The 15,443-nt window shown below is 41.4% G+C and overlaps 1 pseudogene; it reads right to left on the bottom strand.

The window, feature by feature from the left end:
• Positions 1-1,014: 1,014 nt before the first annotated feature.
• On the bottom strand, positions 1,015-14,625 carry LOC125314172 (annotated as a pseudogene).
• Between the last annotated feature and the right edge of the window lie 818 nt (positions 14,626-15,443).

Here is a 15,443-nt window from a genome sequence, read left to right as displayed (position 1 = left end):
TTAATGCCGAGGGTCGCGAACCCGGGCGACGAGGCCTGTCGCGTGACCTAAGGACAATTGCTGGCAATTGCGAGACCCAAGCACTAGTTGCCCGGGTTACGTGACCCAAGCATCGCCTCTTAGGTTGCTCATCCCAAGGCGACCATCACTAGGGGTCGCTGGCCCTTGGCCGCCTCTCGCCTTCCCCTCGCCGCCCCAAGCCGACAACCCTAGCTCAATAAGAAAAATGAATAGTTCTAAGAAAAAAGAAAAGGAAGGTGAACGGTAATCTAGGGTCTCAATTTTTAATAGGGGTGAAATTAGATTTTCAATAAGGTTTTGAGGACAAAATAGGCATTTGACTATTTTTCATTAATGGGGCCTTCAACATTACCCGCATTGGGTTTTCAGCCTTTCCAAAGCTAGCATTTAGCCCAACATTTTCCCAAGGGTTTTGGAGGCCCAAAGCCACTTTGAAAAGCTGAACTCAGGTGCTTATTAAAGACGATATCCACTCTGGTCTATGTGTGGAGAAAGACTTCATTTCGGGACCGTATTTGAATTTTTTTCCAAACACGAATGATTTTAGATGCACCTATAAAACAAAAATTAAACAATTGAAATACAAGGTCGGCATGGCTGAATTCTTATTGGTAGCTTGTATTTCCTAGTAACCAAACAACTTCCGAGGAAAATAAAAAAGAGAGGAATATTAGAGTTTACAACCACGATTAGCGAAAAGAAGATTTTGTGTAAAGATTTTTGGCCAATGATTTCAAATTTTTATGTAACGAAAAGAGACGTTGCACGATCATTAATCTGGCCATATATGTCTTTTTTATCCTGTCGAAAATCGATTTTACAGTATAGACCGAGAAATGATTTGGCCGAATAGGGAAATCCCAATAAATTGGGTCTTTCGATTTAGACAAATAATCCCGTGAAATTAAAGGTAAAAAGAAGTAGTTTTGAAATGGGCTAGGGATTACGTAAGATTCCACTAACAACCACTTATGAATCTTTTTTCGGCTAGAATCAACAGGAAGTCAGCACGTGGGCGACGTTCTTTGATCTTGGCGAGTTCCTTCTCGTGTTCCGCTCGCGAGACCGGACACTGGCAAGGGGCAAACGAGGAGAGACGTCACGTGATCTTTGAGCAAGGTTCCGGAATGGGTGTAAGTATCTCCATCGTTGTACAACACATGAATCACTTGTGAGAGGTTGAGAATTCGCGTCAGAATCGGCGTTTCGACCGCGGTCGGATGAAGAAATGCCTCGTTGATGTCCTTCCACGCATCGACCACTCGTTTCCGCAGTTCCTTTTCGGCTTCTTGTTCCGGGACCCCGCGTTCCTTCACGAGCAGCTCCACCGCAGATGCTACGTGGCCCCTCTTTTGCTCAAACTGCATGTCGAACAACCTTGGCGTCATTAAATCTAGACATTGATCTAGACATCATTCCCCACCAAGTGGCGGGTCAATCTGGAAATCACCGATTATTATTGGTAGAAGGACATCAGAAATGCCAAAATTTGTGTAGAACGCTCACTTTAGTGCCAAAATTTTTCACTGGCTCACTTAAGTGCCAAATTGAAAAGAAAAAAAAAAACAATCTACTAGTGGGGAGAGATTCCGCTAAAAGTAATATGTGGCATTTATTGTTAATTTTTTAATATTATGTGGCAATATTTTAAAAACCAAGTCCGCTTGGCAATTTTTTTAAAAAACATTGCAATCCACATCAACTTTTAAACTTAAAAATAAACTATTTTTTAAAAAAATTAAATTAAACTAAAAGACAAGCTTAAAAAATAGGATTTGGCTAGCAGTGGCAAGGGTTTGCACAACCCTCGCCTCCGCCGCCCCAATATTGTCGGGGCTCGGCGACCCTCGTAGACAGCAGGCAAAGTCTCGCTAGGGTCGCCAACATAGCGATGGGGGGGCGGTGGCATGAGGGCCGTGCAAGCCCTCGCCGCCGCAACCCTTGCATTTTCTTTCTCCTTTTTGAATTTTTTAGTTTTTAGTTTTTATTTTTTTAGCTTTAAGCTTTTTTTTTATTGCTTACTGAATCCTTCGGCGAGCCACATAGGATTAGGTTATTAGTAAATAAAAATGCCATGTAAGATTTCCGACAGACCTCACCGGAATTGGCATTCAAATAATTTTTTTTAAAAAACATTGGCACTTAAGTGATCCAAAAAAAAATTTGGCACTAAAGTGAGCGTCATAGACAAACTTTCGCACTTCTGTTGTCCTTAAACCGGTTATTATTGAAGGATGATAATGTTTTCGTCATACCTGGTGAGAGGAAATGTCATCCATGAGCCGACTGATGATCCGAGAAGCTTTCAAGATCTTGCAGTCGCCCAAGAACCATCCAAAAGCATGTTCCGTGACCACATCACCCATTCCCACAAGGGACGTGATCGCTAACATTTCATAGTCGGCCGTTAAAAGCGCAAGGGGCATGTACTCCTCCAGCGTTGGCGTGTGGTTGGTGTGGAACCATTTGGCTTCGTGAAAGTACACTCTCGCTTGCTTCTTCATCCGAGAAATTATGTATAAAACAAGAAGGTTAGGGTTTCTATGTAAAAACCCGTGTTTGATGAATGCAAGGTTTGCCGATGATGCTCACGGCTTCTTTTGCATGGACGAGGCAAGACGGTCTTCCCTTCGAGGCCACTTCATTCTCTACTTCATGATAGACATCGAGAAGCACCTTGTACCAAGCTTGCATATACTCCGGTAGTCCATCCATGGCATCGACATCCTACCTAAATTCGAGTCTTAGAGAAATGACACACTCGACCCTTTACGAGATCGATCAAATTCAGAAGTTTGAGAAAGAAAACGTGGATTACGGACTTTTGGATTGCTTCGGTGAGGATTACGAGTTCTTCCAATGTGCCATAGACATCGTATATATCGTCGAGAATGGACAGAAGGGCGGCCACTTTGGTTAGTATCTCTCTGGCCACGGCAAACTCCTGCTCAAAGTATGCTCCCAAGATCCAGAAGAACATCTCCACAATCCTGTCTCTAGCGAATGGGAACTTCCTTGGGACATCTATGCCCTTCCACCACCTATAATTAAACAGATAGGAGTGAAATTGGAAGTACTTCCGCTCGACGACTTCACATAGTTAAAACTCCTTTTCCTTCTCTTGTTGTTGTTAAAACTTAATCTAGAAGCTAATTTTAGATGTGCTGTTGTCGCGACCTTCAAAAAATAAACAAGTTAATTTTCGGGCTAATGGATTATCAGGTTAATTAATTAACTAACCTAACTCGGACTCTCCCAAGTCCATACCAAATCGCAACTTAAGGTTCAAATAATTAACATGCAACGTGTTTTGAATTTGGAGTCGCCACTAATCATTTTCGGTAGGTTGATTAGAAACCTAAATAAAATAGCGGGAGAAAACTATCTTATTTCCGCGAACCGGAGATTTTAAATTCGGGGATTTGGTTACGCTAGATTACTCTAACGCCCTTTCGGTACCATTTTCATGAAAAATATTTGATTTGACAATTTTGATGGATTTTACTTGAAATTCAAAGATGCAATTTTTTTTGGTTTTTTCTTCTTTTTTATGGGGATGTAAAACATTGAACTTTGTACGATATACACCATGGGTGATTTAGAAAGAAAGAAAACGCAGCCGATCACGAGTATTTATAAAAATAAATTAACATGTAATAATGCTAAAATTTGGAACACGTGGCATGTCTAAAATAAACAAATAAACATTCAAACCAAACGATTACATTTTTGTAGATCGAAATGGAAAGGATTACCTTCTATTACACAAAATCTTACTCACATACACGTTATAGTTCCTTTCAAGATCTCGGAGCTGGAAGAACGCGGCTGTCGTCGAAAATGGCAAGCAATGGCGTTGTTGGGTTGCGAGGGGCGAAATATGTGTCGGGACTCGTCGAAGATGATGCTCGACTAAAACACTTTTCTTCACTCTCGAATTTTCTCTTCTGATTTTTCTCAAGAACTCTCTTTTTCCTCTCTAAAAATTCCTCTCAAAAACTCTCTCAAAACTCTCTCAATTCTCTTCCACTCTTCCTAAAAAAACTCTCTCAATTCTCTTCTACTCTCTCTCTCAATTCTCTTCCACTTCCCCCTTCTAAAACTCTTCTCAAGAGCTCTCTACCTTCTCTATCACCAAAATTCCCTTCCTCTTTTATAGGCAAAGTTCTCCATCCTTCATTCTTCACCTTCATTTCTTCACCTTCCATCTTCATCTTCTCTTCTTCATCTTCATTTCTTCACCTTCCATTTTCATCTTCCCTTCTTCATCTTCATTTCTTCACCTTCCATTTTCATCTTCCCTTCTTCATCTTCATTTCTTCACCTTCCATTTTCATCTTCCCTTCATTATCTTCCCTTCATCATCTTCTTTTCATTATCTTCCCTTCATCATCTTCCCTTCTTCATCTTCTTTTGGTATTTGCAATACAGTCCCCGAAGTTCCAAGTATTTGCAATGCGGTCCCTGAAATTTTAAGTATTTGCAATACAGTCCTTGAAGTTTCAAATCTTCTCGGTGTATTTTTCCATCCCGTGCCTAGTCTAGACGCATGCTAAATTAAGTGTTCCGCTTGCCCGATTATATGCCAATGCAATGTACGCTAAAAATAAATATGTGAGATGATTTTTTATAATTTTTATGCAAAAAATAGATTAATCAAAATTTAAGCGTCAACAGCTGCCCCTCTTTGAGTGGAGGCTCGTAGAGGTTCCGCTCAAAGACAAAATTGAATCCTAAATTTTGACAGTGCAAATTATGGATGAACTTTTTGGCGGGAGTTTTAATCCCATTTTTTATGTAATGAAGTGATGCATGATATGCAAGAATAACACGTGTCATAATTTCCCTTTTTCATGTTAGAGAAACCTGCACATGGATCGCATACAAGAATACCTGTTTTACCAAATTTCTCGTAAGCTAATGGTTCTCTTAATTTCCAAGCTTCTTTTTGCGGATGCAAGGATTTTAAGGTATTTGGCCTATCTGTTATCAGAGACTTCTCCCTAATGCAAGACAGCGCAAGATATATGTGTCGTTTGAGATCACAAGAGTTACGTCGTTGTGAGTCGAAAGAAGTGGGATCAAGTTCACAAGAGCTACGTCGTTGTGAGTTGATTAAATGTCGAAATCGCCAGTGCATATGTCTTCACGATTCGATAAAGGGGAACCAAAATCATAAGAGCTACGTCGTTATGATTTGGTTTGGATAAAAAATATGGGTGCTTATGTCTTCATGATTTGATAAAGGAGCCGAAAATCATAAGAGCTATGTCATTATGAGCCGACTAAAGGTCAAGATCGCCAGTGCATATGTCTTCACGTCCCGAGATTGAAACCATAAGAGCTACGTCGTTATGATTTGATAAGATGTCAAGATCGCCGGTGCATATGTCTTCACGTCCCGAGATTGAAACCATAAGAGTTACGTCGTTATGATTTGATAAGATGTCAAGATCGCCGGTGCATATGTCTTCACGTCCTAAGATTGAAACCATAAGAGCTACGTCGTTATGATTTGATAAGATGTCAAGATCGCCGGTGCATATGTCTACACGACTTGACGGAAGAGGCATATTGCCCGAATTGAACAATATTTGATAGGAGCACCATCGAATGGAATCGATAAGTACAAAAGGGGCATATTGCCTGAATTGAATCATAACAACTATCATGAGAAGAGTTGTTAATTTGAAAAGGGGTTCGGAAAACTTACCCGGGTTCTCCAAACGATTAATCAAGGAACGAAGCGCATTGTCAGTATCGTACCTGGTAGGCATTTGCCAGCAAAACTTGCTCATTCAATAATCCTTGGATGAATTTCGAGACCTTGGAAGGGAACTCGAACATCGGGAATGTATTACCAATTTTGTCCAGGGAGGTTCTCACATTACGAATACCTCGAATGTGAGCTGAATGGGGGGACTTCGGTCCGAAAGGGCTTTCTCTCACTCTCGAGAAAAGCTATTTATCCCGTCTGCAGGATTCAAGAGAAATCACTCAATCTTTCCATCATCGCATTCGATAAGGATCCAAGCAATCTCGCAATTGATACGACCGAGTCGATCCGGAGGTCTTGATTAGGACCGTAATGAGAGCTAGGTCAAAGGTTTACAAAGGGGACTCCAGTTGAGTCAAGGTCGCTGAAATGAATTTCTTCATCATTTGCTCCGGATTTACAAGTCAAGAATCCTGCAAAAATGAGAGAGAAATAATCTTGCTCGAACTTTTTCGAGTGATGCTTAAAATCATTTAACTCTACGTTAACTCAAGTGCCCTAATCAGAAGAGACTTTGGAGGGTTATAACGTAGGCTAGGATTGGGGACCGAGGAACGAAAAGGCTCGTTTTGGCTCGGAAATTAAATGAGAAGGGGCTTGACGTTGGTGATCATCGCCGACTAGTCACCGATCTTGGTCTTCCGGAAATGTCTTCGAAAGAATACCATCATTGAATGAGGGATGGTAGTTTTCTACTGAAAATTGCACTTTACAAACCGATTTCTTGGGGAGTCTTCTTCATAACAAGTGTCTGTCAAGGATTTGCAAGAGACACAATGCAAACATGTACATGGAATTTACAACTTAACATGCAAAAATGTACATTCAAAATTCAGAAGTACTTTACAAATGAATGTGCATTGGCCTTACTTTTGGTAGGCACTTTGCTTTTCCTATGCTTGAAATTTTCATATGAGATCGGCCTTTGCTTTTCTTACTCCCGACTCTCATTTTTCTTTTTTTCTCTTTTTTTTCGAGAAAAGATTTCTTTTCCTTTTTCTTTGAGAGCCCTTCGACATCTCTTTATTTTGCTTTTTTTTGTTTTTTTTTTTTTTTTTTTTTTTTAGAGCGGGCCCTTCTCCTTTAAGCTGAGTTTGCCTCTCCTTTTTTTTTTTTAATCCCATGACTTTGAACCAGGAATTACAACAAGCATAATGATCATTCGGGAATTCTCTGTTGACTCGACCATCTCCAATTCTAATCCTTGGGAAAATGCTATCTTCGCCTTTGGAATGAGCAAATGATCACCAACAGGGATTTAAGAAATGAATTTGCAGGCTCAAGTGGGCTATGCAAAGAATGAAGTGTATAGGATAGAGAAGTGAATGCTCTTCATCATCCTAAGGCACTTGAATTAAAATTCGAGTATAAATGCAAAGAAACACCCGAAGATTAATGTTAGTCCGAGCAAGAAAATTTCTAACCATTTACCTCGTGTTGCTGTTAGAATTAACTCAAATGGACCCCGATGTAGGGTGGTTCTTGACAGGGGTAAAGAAATGAAACCACCGCTCAAAAGGGGTAATCAATGGATAACCTGTAGTGTTTAGGATAGAGAAATGAATGCCTCTGTCATTTCGGCTATCGTACCTTTTGCGAGAAAACTCTTTACCTCGGGGAATGCGGAATTTAGCCATCGTTCAACTCTCCCGAAAAAATGGGACGTGTTTGGGAAAGGATTGCCTTTCATCATCCCGCCCCCGCCCCATTCCATACATTCGATGTATCTTATGTAGTTCATGTTCCTTATTCAGAGTTGGTAAATTAAACATGAGGAACGGTCATGCGCAAACTATGCAATGTATGAGTGTTTTTGAGCATATAAAATGCAGCAACTTTTTATCTTGGTGGATAGAATTTACAAGCACATAAGAAACTTCTTAGGGGCGTGGATCGTGAGTTGCCCCTGCTCATGCAAATAAGTTGCAAAACTTCATTATCCGGTTTGAGACATGAGATTGTCAAAGGCTCCGGGAATTTCTCATTTCATTAATTTTTTCAGGGAGAATGGATACTTCCTTATTTGGAAAGGCAGTGACCCCCGTAAAAATCAAAAGGGAAAGTGTCAATGTACGTTCTCATGTTCTAAACGAGTTGAAACGATACCGCTTTACCCTTGTACGTATTCCTTGTAAATTTTGAATTTGAAAAGATCGATTCATCCGGATCGGATTGTATGTTTGTGATGTTATCTCTCCGGTTTTGTAACCATCTGGGCCGAGCTTCAATCGGCATTGAACTGCGAAGTAAAAAGATTTTTATTAATCTTTGTACATTGACGCCAAATCCTAGGATCAAACCCGAGACGCCTCAGACCACTATCATTCCCCCGACCACTAAGCTGTGGTGTTGGTGATTTTCAACTTGTCATTGACATTCATTAGGATCTGATTGTACCCGGAGAAACCGTCCAAGAATGAGAACAATTCAAACCCTGCAGCACCGAATACGCCCATCCTTCTTTATGACTGGGACTATATTGGCAACCAATCAGAATATTCTGTAGTCTCAAGGAATCCGACGTCAAGCACCTTCATGACTTCCTCTTTGATCTTCCGGACCAATTCTAGTCCGGCCCTCCTTGACTTTTGCACCACCGGCTTAGCCGAAAGATCCGTCGGCAAACAATGTTCGACAATGGAACGGTCAAGACCGGGCATATCTGCATAGGACCAGGCGAAAATGTCCTGGTAATCCTTCGGGAGCTTAGTCAAGCGCTCGGTCATCTCTTTGGAAAGGTTTGCCCCGATCTTAACATCTTTAGGGTTTTCCACATCGCCTAGGTCGACCGAGACAGTTTGTTCACCGGTCAAGGGCTTGATCTCCTCATGTTGTTCGAAATCCCGACGAATTTCCTCATAATCTGGACTGGACTCATCTAGGTCGTATACTTCTGAATCCACTAAGTTCCCCTCCCCTTGAAACATAAAGTAACAAAATCAAAAGGATAAATAGGGCTTAATTGCGGTATGATTTTTTTGAAGAACTTTTTTTTATTTTTATTTTTTCAAAACCGTGGGACATGAATTCTTGAAGAAGCCCAACCCTCGGTTCTTACCATGATGACAAACTTGTTGGTCGTTGGTTATCGTCATCGGGTTGGTTTGGGATACTTCAACAAGATTCGAAAAATGGTGCAATTTTATTGATATGAAATTACATCTTCTAGGAAAGAAAATCCAAGAGTGCAAGACAGAATAGAAATCCAAATGCGATCCAAAACCTAAAGGAAACAGAAAATGTCCCACGTAGGGGATTGCATAAACATAAAGATGTTACTCTGAATCTAAACCCTCCAGTGGATCATCACATATGGCATTAATGAATGATTTGGAAGGTTTAGGCGTCGGGTAAGGTTCCTCCTTATGCGCTCCGTCTTCGGATATAGCAGCAATGGTTACATCATCAAAACAACCGGCGATATCGAAGACTCCTTCATCCTTACTAGCACCAACCTGTCCGATTCCTAGCCCGAATACAGCATTAACTTTACCGGAATGATCCGGCAAAGGATTATTCTGGACATTTGGCTGTTTGTTGCCTTGGAATGAGAATGCTTTAGAATCCAGGAGATCTTGAATCCGATGCTTCAGTACAAAACAGCCATCGTTGTCATGTCCAAGCTCCCCGCAAAGGGTAATCACATTTCTTCGATGGATCATATCTCGGCAAGCTCGTATTCATCGGGTCGTAGAGGCTCGGAAGTCGTTAAACCTCTCTTACGCAGAACCGCAAGTACCGCGACGGGGTTCCCGGTAGAGGGGTAAACCGCCGAGGAGACCGTTGATTCCCTCTTTGTCGTTGCATGCCGAAATTAGCCTCGCTGCCGATTAGGAATCTGCACGACCGGCGTCCCGGGTCGTGGGTTTTGGGCTGTAGGCCATGTTGACTCGTGGGGCCGACTCCTTGTCTTTCCTTACCACAAACCTCTTAGTCGTCATGGCGACATCACCGTACCAACCTTTCTTCATGCCGTTCTCGATTTCTTCAGCCATTGCGATGAGATGGCTGAATGACGTGGCAGCAGATCCCAAAATTCGAGTTCTCATAATCAGCGGCGGGGTGGAAACAAACAATTTCATGAGTTCCCTTTCGGGAGGGACTGGTTTCAGCCGAGATGCCACGTTCCTCCACCTGGTGGCATACTGCTTGATTGTTTCTCCCTTCTTCATCTCAAGCTGCTCAAGGTCTTCTCTAGTGGTGAGCACGTCCAAGTTAAAGACAAAATGTTTGATGAAAGCATTAGCTGCCTTTTCCCAATCATCCATCCGGTAGATCTCGTAGTCCGTATACCATCTCATGGCAGCTTCTTTTAAACTAGCTTGGAAAGTCCGAACCATTAGAGGGCCGTTGGTCGCATGCTTATTCATTCTTGCCTGGTACATCCGGACGTGCTGAACCGGGTTGGAAGTCCCATCATACTTCTCGAAGTCGGGCATCTTGAACTTCTCTAGCACTGTGACCTTTGAAAAGATAGACATGTCAATCTGGGGTATGTTGTAAGTCCCCTCAACCTCTCGGATCCTCTGTTCCATTTGGGTCAACAGCTTGGCCACATCACCATTCAATCTGGGGGCCACAGGATCGGCTTGAGGGATTGGGACTACGGGCGGCGTGCTCGAGCTCACGCCCGTGATGATCACATCATCTAGTGGCATTGTCGGATAGGGAGTAACTTCCAGGGCTTTATCGGAGTTATCCGCAGGAGGAATTCGAGCAGGAATGATTAGCGGCGGGCTGGCGGCGGATGATTGAAGTTTGGCGGTGAAGGCGGCCATCATTTCTTCCATCTTTCGGGACATCATCCCTTCAAAGCGCTCGCTCAAGGAGCCAAGTTTCTCGTCTAGGGCAGCACTAATGGCGGCGTTAATGTCGGCCATCCTTTTCGCGACCGATCGAGTAATATGTGGAGGATCCATGACAAATTACCTGTACGCAGTAACAAACCCAAAATGAGTATAGGGAGCAAGAATAGCGAGCCGGCCCATGACATCCCTCTAGACTCAAACGAACAAAGTGATTATGGCCAAAGGATTGAAACATGTAATTTTCAGTTTGTCCGCTTTTACGAAAAAATTCGTATTAATCCGTACGTTGATCAAAACATGTCCAAATTTTACGAGCTTATAGTTGAGAAGGTGATGAACAACTTTTATGTTGGCCAATCAGACTAGAAATGCACGGATCAAATCAGTTTAATGTGTCTCTCCAAAACAATCACGTTCAGAAAACTGTTATAACCGCATGTTGTTGAAAAAACGAAGGGCCATCTTAAATTACGAATTTAATTCTGAAATTTTGCAAGATATTAGTTGAAACATAGGTCTACAACTTTCGTGTTTGGCACTTACTCAAAGCTCGATCGTAGAATTTAGTAAAAATCGCATAACAGGAATAAGCCAAATCAAAATTGAGGACAACCGATGAAATTGTAAAAGCTACGGAAGCAAAGTGCGAAATTGAAAATAAGACAATGAAACTTCTAAACAATCAACCTAAACCATGGACCGGCCCAAAATAAAAATGAGATAACAGGGTACAAGAGACAAGAAATTACCTCTCATACGAAGAAAATGCCAATCACAAAGACATGCGCATGAATTGTGAATTTAAATCTTATTCTATCTATCCAAAAGGCTTTTGCAAAGTGAAATGATGAACGAAATGACATGTCGCAGCCTCGCGCGCAATCATCATGACTAGTCGCAACCTCGCGTACAATAGTCATGACTAGTCAGGTCCAATCACTTCGGCTTGGTTCGGTCGACAAGGGCAATTCTCATGCATCGTAGCCTCACGTGTATGAGAACGACCCTTGAGCCATTTTTTTGGAAAAATTTTCGGGATCCAGATGGGATAACCTTTAGCGAAACCTTACCGTCAAGGTTAAAGCACCATCTAAATACCATCTTAAAACTATTAGTGTGACCCGTGTCCGGTCACGGGTTGTGTGCGATGTAGTGCAAATACGATAAATCATGCACAACAATTAAAGGCAAACACCGCTTCCATGATTCAAAAGTTAAATCACAATTCCAATTCACCAAGCCTGCAAAACAAAGGGTTAGCCGATCACTCCTCCCCTTATAACTCCCAATCTGCAAAAACATTTAACACCTAAGAATGAGAATTCAACCAAAGTTTACCAAATCAAGTGATTTCTTTTTCATGAAATTATCTGGCCTAAGTCCTCTTTGAGTCCCCAATGGAGTCGCCAAGCTGTCGCGACCTAAAAAAAATAGACGAGTTAATTTTCGGGCTAATGGATTATCAGGTTAATTAATTAACTAACCTAACTCGGACTCTCCCAAGTCCATACCAAATCGCAACTTAAGGTTCAAATAATTAACATGCAACGTGTTTTGAATTTGGAGTCGCCACTAATCATTTTCGGTAGGTTGATTAGAAACCTAAATAAAATAGCGGGAGAAAACTATCTTATTTCCGCGAACCAGAGATTTTAAATTCGGGGATTTGGTTACGCTAGATTACTCTAACGCCCTTTCGGTACCATTTTCATGAAAAATATTTGATTTGACAATTTTGATGGATTTTACTTGAAATTCAAAGATGCAATTTTTTTGGTTTTTTCTTCTTTTTTATGGGGATGTAAAACATTGAACTTTGTACGATATACACCATGGGTGATTTAGAAAGAAAGAAAACGCAGCCAGTCACGAGTATTTATAAAAATAAATTAACATGTAATAATGCTAAAATTTGGAACACGTGGCATGTCTAAAATAAACAAATAAACATTCAAACCAAACGATTACATTTTTGTAGATCGAAATGGAAAGGATTACCTTCTATTACACAAAATCTTACTCACATACACGTTATAGTTCCTTTCAAGATCTCGGAGCTGGAAGAACGCGGCTGTCGTCGAAAATGGCAAGCAATGGCGTTGTTGGGTTGCGAGGGGCGAAATATGTGTCGGGACTCGTCGAAGATGATGCTCGACTAAAACACTTTTCTTCACTCTCGAATTTTCTCTTCTGATTTTTCTCAAGAACTCTCTTTTTCCTCTCTAAAAATTCCTCTCAAAAACTCTCTCAAAACTCTCTCAATTCTCTTCCACTCTTCCTAAAAAAACTCTCTCAATTCTCTTCTACTCTCTCTCTCAATTCTCTTCCACTTCCCCCTTCTAAAACTCTTCTCAAGAGCTCTCTACCTTCTCTATCACCAAAATTCCCTTCCTCTTTTATAGGCAAAGTTCTCCATCCTTCATTCTTCACCTTCATTTCTTCACCTTCCATCTTCATCTTCTCTTCTTCATCTTCATTTCTTCACCTTCCATTTTCATCTTCCCTTCTTCATCTTCATTTCTTCACCTTCCATTTTCATCTTCCCTTCTTCATCTTCATTTCTTCACCTTCCATTTTCATCTTCCCTTCATTATCTTCCCTTCATCATCTTCTTTTCATTATCTTCCCTTCATCATCTTCCCTTCTTCATCTTCTTTTGGTATTTGCAATACAGTCCCCGAAGTTCCAAGTATTTGCAATGCAGTCCCCGAAATTTTAAGTATTTGCAATACAGTCCTTGAAGTTTCAAATCTTCTCGGTGTATTTTTCCATCCCGTGCCTAGTCTAGACGCATGCTAAATTAAGTGTTCTGCTTGCCCGATTATATGCCAATGCAATGTACGCTAAAAATAAATATGTGAGATGATTTTTTATAATTTTTATGCAAAAAATAGATTAATCAAAATTTAAGCGTCAACAGCTGTCACAGGAAATTGATTAACCTTGTGATCTTGCCGAGTTCCTTCCGGTGTTGCTCTTGCAGCAAGTTGAAATCTAGTTCAGCCAAGGCGAGCAAGACTTTGTCGTGAAAAGGCTCTTCCCAATACAGTGGAATATAATACCTCGCCTCAAGCCTCGGCAATCCCATGCGAAGCGGCTGCTTTAGGGCCCACTTCACTTGTTTCGTAAGACTAGTACTTACTTTCCTTTCGTCGATCGATTCGAGGCAAGTCATAGCGAAATGAAGCGCTTCTTCCAAGATAGCATCGCCATGGCACCTTAAATGGCAAGCTTCATATAGGCTCAGCAGTCCGCGCAGATCGGCGACGAGGGTTTCCTTAAACTTCCCTTCGCCGTCCTTGAATTTGTTAAAAACATCTGCGCGACCAAAACCAACGTGGGAAAAAAAGTTGTGGACCGTCAGAAATTAGGAAGACGATATGCCTAGTCTTGGTTAACTTAATCTAAGACATACCCGATGAAATATTGTAACCTTGCTGTCGCAGCAATCGAAAGATGAGAGCGATCATGTGAAGGTCGTCGGCCTTAAAAACTCCATGCACAAGTCGAGAGTAACTTTTGTGGATTTGTCCTAATTGCTTGTCTATTTCACGTTCGAAATGGTAGTAAATTCCCAAGCGTTGGATTTGGTCGATCAAGTGCAGCATTTGCAAGGGCTTTTCCGCAACATCAGTCACCATCTTCCTCACCTCTCTTTTCAATCCCTCAATTTGTTCCTCTACTCTTCCAAGGTATTTGAACTCCTGCATATATGTTAGCCGCTACTTTCGATCAAAGCAAGCACGATACGCGTCTATTTATGCGCTTCATTCGCATGACAACATGAGAAATTGCTAACCATGGAGCTGGTGGGAGAAGCATATACGAGGAAGTAATCGCCCCATACGCTCGGATGAAAATCGGCCCGCCGGCGTTCGACTGCGTGGCTTGTTCCTTTGTTCGGAGAAGTAGATGGAATTCCCGAAACCGGAACCGACATATCTCCCTTTCTCTGTATGTTCCGCCTGTGGATATGTGACCAATACACAAAGTGAAGACCAAGGAGCGGCTTTTGCATTGCAGAACATCACTATTTGGTGGGTATTTATAGACAATTGTGTTCATTGCCACCTTGTTACTTAGACTAGTTTTGAGACCAAAACAATTACATTTGAATGAATATTACACGAGTGAGATTTTTTCCATACGAATAGAAGACACTCCTTATCATGTGACTGATCTTATCCATCACATCCTTGATACAATGTTTATATTGGAATTGTTTGTAATAACTTATTGCTTAAGGATCCACGAATTCTGTATTTCTTCCAAGGGTGCAGCCGAGCTGACCGTGCCACCGTTCACAGCCATAAATTTTTGTCACCGATACAAATTTCTTTTCGACCACATTTTTGTTTTTGCTGTGCATGACATTTAATTTTTTTTTTTTTTGGTAGTGTGCAGACCGTCCCACCGTTAGTCACTGCGGTATGGTCAGCACAGCATTTCCACCAAACTAGACCAAGGGTCCTCCTTTAGGAAACTTCAATATGTCCATGTATGCCGTGCAATGATTATCTCTTTGTAGCAAGCAGAGAAAAACGAAGTGTACGAAGTATATTGTTTTTGACTAAAACATTGGAGTTGCCTACGCGGCATGGTTGTTTTGCACGAATTTGAATAGAGGACGTAATAAGTTTCGACATATTCAAAAAGGATGTTCACCCGGCGTTGAATGGATGGTGAATTACAAAAATCTTAAAATAGAGGCATTAAACATGACCACTCATCAAGGGTCGATTATACCCAAAAATTGGTCATTTTCTGGGGTCAACAGTGGTGGAGCTCGATTGCCTCTGCCACAATCTTGGATTCATTTGTCAAGTCACGTCATTCCT

The sequence above is a fragment of the Rhodamnia argentea genome, chromosome 3, assembly GCF_020921035.1.
Source record: "Rhodamnia argentea isolate NSW1041297 chromosome 3, ASM2092103v1, whole genome shotgun sequence".
NCBI lineage: Eukaryota > Viridiplantae > Streptophyta > Magnoliopsida > Myrtales > Myrtaceae > Rhodamnia > Rhodamnia argentea.
This window is presented reverse-complemented; position numbering and strand designations above follow the sequence as displayed.